This window comes from Pinus tabuliformis, chromosome 1_2, assembly GCF_031772625.1.
Source record: "Pinus tabuliformis cultivar Carrire ecotype Pingquan chromosome 1_2, CPIR1, whole genome shotgun sequence".
Lineage (NCBI taxonomy): Eukaryota > Viridiplantae > Streptophyta > Pinopsida > Pinales > Pinaceae > Pinus > Pinus tabuliformis.
In genome coordinates, this window is record NC_142298.1 from 897,846,174 (window position 1) to 897,854,519 (window position 8,346).

Genomic DNA, 8,346 nt, shown 5'->3' on the forward strand with positions numbered 1-8,346 from the left:
ACAAGGGAAACTATTTCACTTTCAAACAAAAGTCAATACACAATCTAAATAAACTTCACGTTATTGGAATTCTTTATTATTAATTTAAATTATTTATTTGCATTTGTATTGGTCGAGGGAAATAGTTTTTTATTGTGTAATTATTTTACTTTGTACTAGTATAGTGAGTTGCAAGAGATGTACAACATTTCAAATTTATAAATCTAAATGCATAATGTGTAATATTAATGAAGGATAGCTAATACTAAACTCGGAATTGATATTTGGTACATATCATATGGTAATGTGGAAGCATTTCACTGAATGAAGAGAATAGATAGAGATAATTAGGGATTCCATTACCCTCTACAAAGGTTATTCATCAATACTAATGCATGGGCATAGTACTGTTAGCTTTGTTGGCGTTTGGCCCAAAAATGGATCCAAAATACTCCCAAAGTCTCCAAAATTTGCTTAAAGTCATGCAAAGGGATCCAAAAATGATCTTCGAATATTCAAAAGTGCTTAAGATCATCCCAAGATCGAAACAAGGAAGGGAGGAGAGCCCTTGGAAGGGAAAAAATGCACTATCAGGAGGCTAAAACACTTCAAAATCAGTCAAAAACCCTTACGCATGCTTAAAACCCAAGAATGCACAACTGTCGTTATATATGTCCAATAGACGGTCCAGATCTAAGTGGAAAGCCGCAAATCACCAAGCAGAAAGGACTTCGGGCAATGGCAATTGGCGCTGGACACTGCTAATTAGCGATCGCCGATGATCAGAGTGGTGGGTCGAAATCAACGGAGGCAAATTGGCAGTAATCGACACAGATTGCGTGGAAGGAGCGATCGCGATTGGTGATTCAACATGGACTGTCGATCACGCCTGCAGATTAACGGCCCACGTCACATCGCCAGATCGCTATCAGCGAAAAACAAGAGATGGGGCCTTGACACAGGCATGTGTGCAACCCGATGGGCCAGACACGATGGAATTATATACTATATTTGATAAATTTTCAGGACTGTGGGAAGGCCTGTTTTCAACGTTTTTTTGTGTATTTTTGTTGTTTCAATGAAATACAAAGGAGCCTTGGCCAACGCCGATAACGATGAAGCCTGGACCCGAAAGGGTCTGGGAAGTGAAATATATATATTTTGAAGTCTGCCAAAGGCAATTTTTCATGTTTTCCAGCGTTTTTCATGAATTTCCAAATACAAAGGGAAGCGAGGGAACCGGCCGGCTGCGATATGCGACAACAACCCGAAGGGCAGACCCGACAAAGGAATTAATCATGTTTATGGACTTTTTGATGTTTGAAAAGGAAATAGAGGGGCGGGAATTCTTAGAATTGTTGTATTTTCTATTCATAATATAAAGTAGTCACTATCCACGTTTTAAAGGGATTTCATAGGCCCGAAGAGCCATTCCACCACATAACATAATCCAGGAGATAGTTTGCAGGGAAAACAGAGGCCGGAAAGTGATCATGGAGCCACAACACACGCAACTAGCCCGAAACAGAAATATCATGGGCATCTATAGCACAACACAGCCACAACAACAAAATCGATCATGGAGCAGATAGCGCAGCCCATCCCAACAAATAGAATGGTCGTGGATCATCTCTAACATAAGAGAGATCCTAGACAGTGCAACAAACTATCCAAAATATCTGAAGGTGGTTATTCCTCTGTCAAAAGGTGAAAACCTCCGAGCCATGCTTGCCCATAGAGGGGATCAAACAATTAAGGGACAGATTTGACAGATTAAGACTCTGTGCCTCTTAGAGTTCAGGAGGATTGTAAACAGGCTATAAATAGCTATTAGTAAGATGTAATATAGGTTCAACTTTTGGAGATTATTCCTCCTCTATTCATTCAAGCTTCTAATCTTTATTCTAGCAATATAAGCTTCTTTTGCCATTATATGTTCATTTTCCATTCTCTTTGCTATTCTATGCTTGCACTTGAACATTTTGTTCAGGTTTTCTTTGTGTTTAAGGCCAGATAACTGTCATCTTATCTCTGCTTTGATATATTAGATTTGCAAGCTTCTTTGCTACCTGTAGCTATCCATTTATATGTGTTATTATATATGCATCTGCCAGTATAGTCAGTAAACTCATTTGTTTCATGTAGCTAGCCATTCATATTTGTTCATGTATGCAATTTGTTGGTACTGTCAATATTCTCCATCTATCCATTAAATCTACAAACTATTGAGCATTAGTGGTCTAAAGCCTTGTGTTGTTGAGGGTGTTCATGCATGTCTTGAGTGAGAATAGAGCTGAAATGGTTATCTGACTTGATTCAAAACATCATTTATTCCAATAGTTCAGATAAAAATATTGAAGATTATATGTTACCAGGCATCTCCGATCTACAACCTAGGAGAGTTTCTTCGAGTGCTAACATAATTTGCGCCACTGCCCGGGAGAGGAAACTGGAGCTCCGCTTCCCTGGAAAACGACATAGATCCACCTTTGATGATAGACAAATTATGGTCACTTTTTCGATTGTAATCATCTATTTGGTGACTCTACTAGAGGTTGAATCTCTTGGAGACTCCACTTCATAGTTCTGGCTCAGTTTGCGAGGCATACTCGGAGAAATCATCAGAAGTCACAAATTGACCCAGTACTTGACCCTGAAAAAATCATCAAAGAAAGAAAGGCATTGCAGAAAGGAGCATCAGGTTCAGGTAAACCTAAACAATCTTCTATAGCTCTTCAAGAAAATCCTGCAATAGAACAAATACATGTTGAGAATATATCATCTAATACTAACAGTGAAGAAAAACTCTCAGAATTTATAAAGCTCCTTATTCTTTAGGTTCTCCTTTTGTTGTAAACCCAAAGGAAACCTCACCTCCTATCCATCATACTCCTTTAGTCTTATCAGTCACTCCTCATCCCTTTATCATTTAGACTGCCAATACTCTTTTAGCGACCACAGCGATGGCAGATCCACAAGAACCCACCAAAATGGAAAAAATCATAGCTGCTAGGTATGGATCTCTAGTATTGCCCACTCCTTTGAATGCCATGCCTACTGGAGAATATTAGAAGTATATGCCTAAGTTCACTGGGACTGAATGTGTTTCAGTTGAAGAACATCTTGAATCATTCTATAGCTATGTTGATAACCTAGACATTAGTGAAGATGATGTCTAGATGAGAGTCATTGTCCAAAGCCTAGATGGAGAGGCTAGAAAATGGTTCAGAGTACTAACCCCAAGATCTATGGCAGATATTGAGGCTTTAGATGATGAATTTCGAAAGCATTGGGGGGATAAGAAAGATCTCCTCTATTACCACACTGATTTTGGGGACTTAAAGAGGGAAAATGGTGAGTTGCTGTCTAATTTTAATAAGAGGTTTAATCGCATGTACAACAAGATACTAGCTGAAGTAAAACCCACCATTACCTCTGCTAGACTCATCTATGCAAGTGCCTTTGATTCTAACTCTTGTTTATTGTTGAGGGAGAGGCGATGTGCTACTTTGGCTGATATGCAGGATGCAGCCTTGGAAGTAGAATCAAACAGCATGGCTGCAGAAAAGCTCAAAGGCAATGTTGAAAGAAGGAGACAAAGGGACGAGTCTTCATCATCTTCAGATCCCAAGATCGGTAAAATGACCAAGATGAAAGAGTAATTAGCCTTTGAAATCTCCAAATTAAAGGTTGATCAACACCTTGGGAAAGGAAGAGTTCCTAACACCTTTGCTCCTCCAAATCCAAATCCATATAAAAGAGCAAGTGAGCAGTTGCAGATTCTACAAAGAAGCAAAGATGCCCATGAAGACCAAAGGCTAAAGACCCCTTTTCAAAACGCAGTCATGGAGGAAGAGCAATTTGAGGAAGATGATGTGATCCATTGCTTTGAAGATAAAGGCAGTGCCCCTTTCTTGACCTTTGCTGCCTATGAAAAGTCATTGTTCAATGAACAAATTAGCCAAGAGTGGGATGATGAAGTTGTTCTACAAGCTAAAGATCATCAAAGATATAATCTAAGGTCAAAGATGAACAATGGCTAGGAAACCCCTATTCAAAGAGCTATTTTCCCTGAAATATGGCAAGCTAATAAGCAGAAGCAACCAGAAGTTGATCCTATCATCCTCAAAGCTCCAGCTCATGAGGTAAGAGGCCTTGACAAGTCTCCTTCTCCTTTCAGTTTTCAATTAGAAATTCAGAAGCTAAGAATACCAATGCCTCTAATTGAACTAGTGAGGAATGAGTCCTTCAAAAGATCCATCCTCGAGGCCCTTGAGCCTAGAGCCATCCAAGCCTCCACTGACTATGTAAATCTACAAGATGATGAGCCATTTGTTATTCTCAGCCCAATGATTGAAAATTGTGAGGACAACTCCCCATCATTCTATGTCTCTCTGACTATTCATGATAAAATCCTTCACAACTGTCTTTTGGACAAAGGAGCCAACCATAATCTAATGCCCAAGGCCGTCATGGGCAAATTGGGTCTTGACATTACCAAGCCCTATCATGACCTGTTTTCTTTTGAATCTAGAAAGGTGAAATGTCAGGGATTAATCAAGGGCCTAGCTGTTGGGCCGTTAATATGCCATTATTATTATCACTTGTGAATGCTTATTCCACCCATTTCTACCATTCTTCATCACGTCATTTGTCATAATTTATCATATAATTCTATTTTACAATGATTTATGCTCTTATGAATGAATATTATTTCTTCTCCTTTATTTCTAATAAATTGATGATTATGCGTGATTTTATCAATGATAGTTTTAATAAATCATTTATAACATTATTCACCATTTTTAGCCTCCAAGATAATTTCCAGATTGAAGATTTGATCATTAAAAGTGCCAACTCAGAAATTCGTTGGAATAAGAAGTGACGGTTTTGCGGTTGAGATTCTGAGCAAATGAAGCAGAATCTAGAAAATTCGGAACATGGGTTTTGTCCAGAACGGACCAAATTAACTTTAGCCAAAGAACGGTTTGCCCAAATTCGGATTGTACTGAGAGAAACGCAGGGTTCTTTGAGCACGATTTTCTCAGATTTGTTGTTGCAGCCGTCCTCCAAATCTCAGCTGTAAAGCCAAATTCGTCTTGCTCTTGTTGAAAGCTAGATGGAAATATATCTTCTTGTTTATCAATTGGTTGGAAACAATCTAATTTTGTAATAGAAATCATGTTGTACTTATCTTGATTGTAACTGCTCTCTGATCTCTCTTTATTTAAATCACAACAGAGATCAGAGAGGGGGGTGATTTCAGAGGGATTCGAATGATGGAATTGAGGATGAATTAGAGCTTCAGAATTGAGGATGGCAGAGAGAATGGATAATGGCTGAGAGATTGAGAGATTTCTTGTTGTAATCCACTGTAACTCTGCTATGATATTTTAATATAAATCTAGTTTCCATTTCATCCTTGATCCTGAAGTAACCCAGCAGCATCCGTTGGCGGCTAAGGGCCCAGCCTTCGGTGGAGTACGCTGCTGCTGTATTATATCTTTATGCTTCATGTGTGGTTTGATTTCTTTCTTTTACTCTGTTCAGTAATCTGACACACTTTACTATTTTACATATCAGCGCTATTAGATATACTTGATTGGATACTATCGTTACGTGCAACATGAATGCTATGTTATCATTTTAACTTTGTATCGCATTGCTGTTCCTTTTGATAATTGATATAACATTGTTGTTCCTTACAGATTGTCATTCGATTATAGATTAACCGTGCTGTATGTTCCTAAATCGGTACAATTGTATGATGTATTCTTAAATTGTGACTGTTGTTTATTCGGGATTGCTGTTCCATTACAATTGCTGTTACTTTATAACTGTGATTCATGCATATTGTATCGAAGCTCAGATTACTGTCCCTTTTAATAATAAGTGTGTTGCGTGCTTGATTTGGATTGTTGTACATTCATATTTAGTTGTTGTTCCATTTTTGAATTATTGTTTCATTTCAATTGCTGGTCTATTTCAAGATTGCTGATTTGTTGTTTCATTTACTTGCCATTTCTTAGGGACAGACTCAGGCTGTAGTGAGTGTCAGCTTCTGTTATTTGGATCCCAGACCTCTGATCTGCTCCCATCAGTTATGAAAGGGATAGGTTATTGCCACCAAACCCTTGGCTGATGTGCTGTTCTATTTCATTGTTATTTCCTTTACTTGCCATTTCATTTACATTCATCAAGGACGATCTCAGGCTGTAGTGATCCCCAACATCTACTACCTAGCTCCCAGACCTCGGATTTGTTCTCATCAGTTATGAAAAGGATGGGTTATTGCTACCGAACCTTTGACTGATGCAATGCTTGGTGTGATTTAGCCTTTTGAAATAGTTAAGTTGTAGACATGCACCCATTTACTTTGTTGTTCATTTATATTGATTAATTGCACTAGTTTGATTTTAAAGAGTTTTCCTAGTTTACTTTCAATGACAGCTTTAGTTCAAGTTCGATTTCCTTTTTATTTCTTTAAAGCAGGACTGTCAACTGTAGAGAACATTGGTTATTGCTTCCTCGTTCCCAGATTGATTGTCTTGTTCCGGTTTGATTTCAATTGCATCAATCTCTAGAGGAATGAGTTATTGCTACTCTATCCTCGATTGATGGTTGTTTGAGTGGATGATTTAGTTTAGAACATTTCAGTTTCTTGTTGTTCCAATTAGATTTTGTTTCCAGCTTTCATTTACTTTTGCATTTTAAGCACTATACTGCAAAACATTACTCTTGAGTAAATAGCCGCCTCAAACTGAGTACACTCTTGAAATAAAAAGTCGTCTCTGGGTTGATAATTAATGTGAAGGTAATTAGGAGTTTAAAAGACACCTTTTTATCGCTCCACATTTTGGCGCCGTTGCCGGGGAGAGTGTAGCCATTTCTAAAGAGTAGTGTGAATCTGATGAGTGCCTGCTAGGGAAGAGTTGGATCTTAAAAACGGAAGGTAAGAACCTGCGTGCGGAGCATGTAAAAGCCCTGCTCCACTGTCCACTTTCCTAACAGATTTGTTGTTGCTTTGTTGTGTAGAAATAGATGTTTGAATTTTTGTGTGAATGACTAGGAAAAAATAGAAATTTTGAAAAATAAATCACATGATTTCACTCAAGTGGTGATGTAAGCACCACCCATTTCACTAACAAATTGACAGGAACATTGGAAGAAGGAGCTTCGAAGGAACACATGAAGAACATCTTCTGTTATGGTAAGAAACTGCCTAACATTTCTACTTTTGAATTTCCTGCTCAACTAATTTCCCACCCTCACCACAATAAACCAGTACAACATACTTACAATGTCGATCTGCCAAATTTACCCACTCTTCCCACCCATTCTATCTCACATGTGCCATTGGAGAAAACTTACAATGAGATTCAGAATGTTTTAAATTCAAAAATTGTAGAAGCTATGGAAGAAAATGAGGTTTCTTGTAGGTTGCACCAACAAACCATTTTAAAAGCTCAAGAACTTCACGGTATGATGGGAAATCAAGAAAGGAACGGATATATTGAAGATTGGTTTCACTCCATCACGTGTTTGCATCATCACTCCATACTTCAACTATTTTTGATACCATCTTTTCAAGGGAAGCTGGCTTCTCATACCCTAATTTTTATCAACATGCATTTTTCAAATTTGGGTATGTGCATACGTCAAGCCTTAATTCTAAAATGGTTCCACTGGAAGTACTCTTATACATAAACATATTTGATTCTCAAAGAAGAGTAGGATAGTGGAGAAAATAAAATAAATAAACAAATAAAACAAATACATCTTTTTTATTTTTATTTTTGTAAAGCTAGTTGTTTTTTGTTACAACATGCTATGGAAATCAACATCGGTGATATTTTTTTTTTAAATTCATTTGTGTATGTAGATGACTTATAATGGAAATAATAGTTCTACAAACACTTATATTCATTTTTATCATCAATATGAAAAAATGGTTGAATATCATTTTTTTTTGGCTTTCGGACTTGATGAAATTTCCCGAAAAACAGTCGGGACCGTCATGTTTTGAGGGACCAAAAGTGAATATTTTTAAAACCTGTTTCTACCTTAGGTGGCCCTTTATGTCTACTTTCTAACCCAATTAGAACCACTCAATTTGGATTGAAAACGAAAAAGTTAGAAACAAAACATTGACAGGGTGTCTAGTGGGCAGCTTAGGAACAGAGTTGAGATAGTCAGTTTTTGGAGGCATAAATGTTTGAATTTTTAAAACTTGTTACTATGGTAGATTCCCCTATGAATATAGTTTACAATACAATTGGAATCACTTATTTTTGATATCGTATGGGGAATTTATGATAAAAATACTGACTGTCTATCGTAAATCAGCACCCTTAAAACTATGTCTTT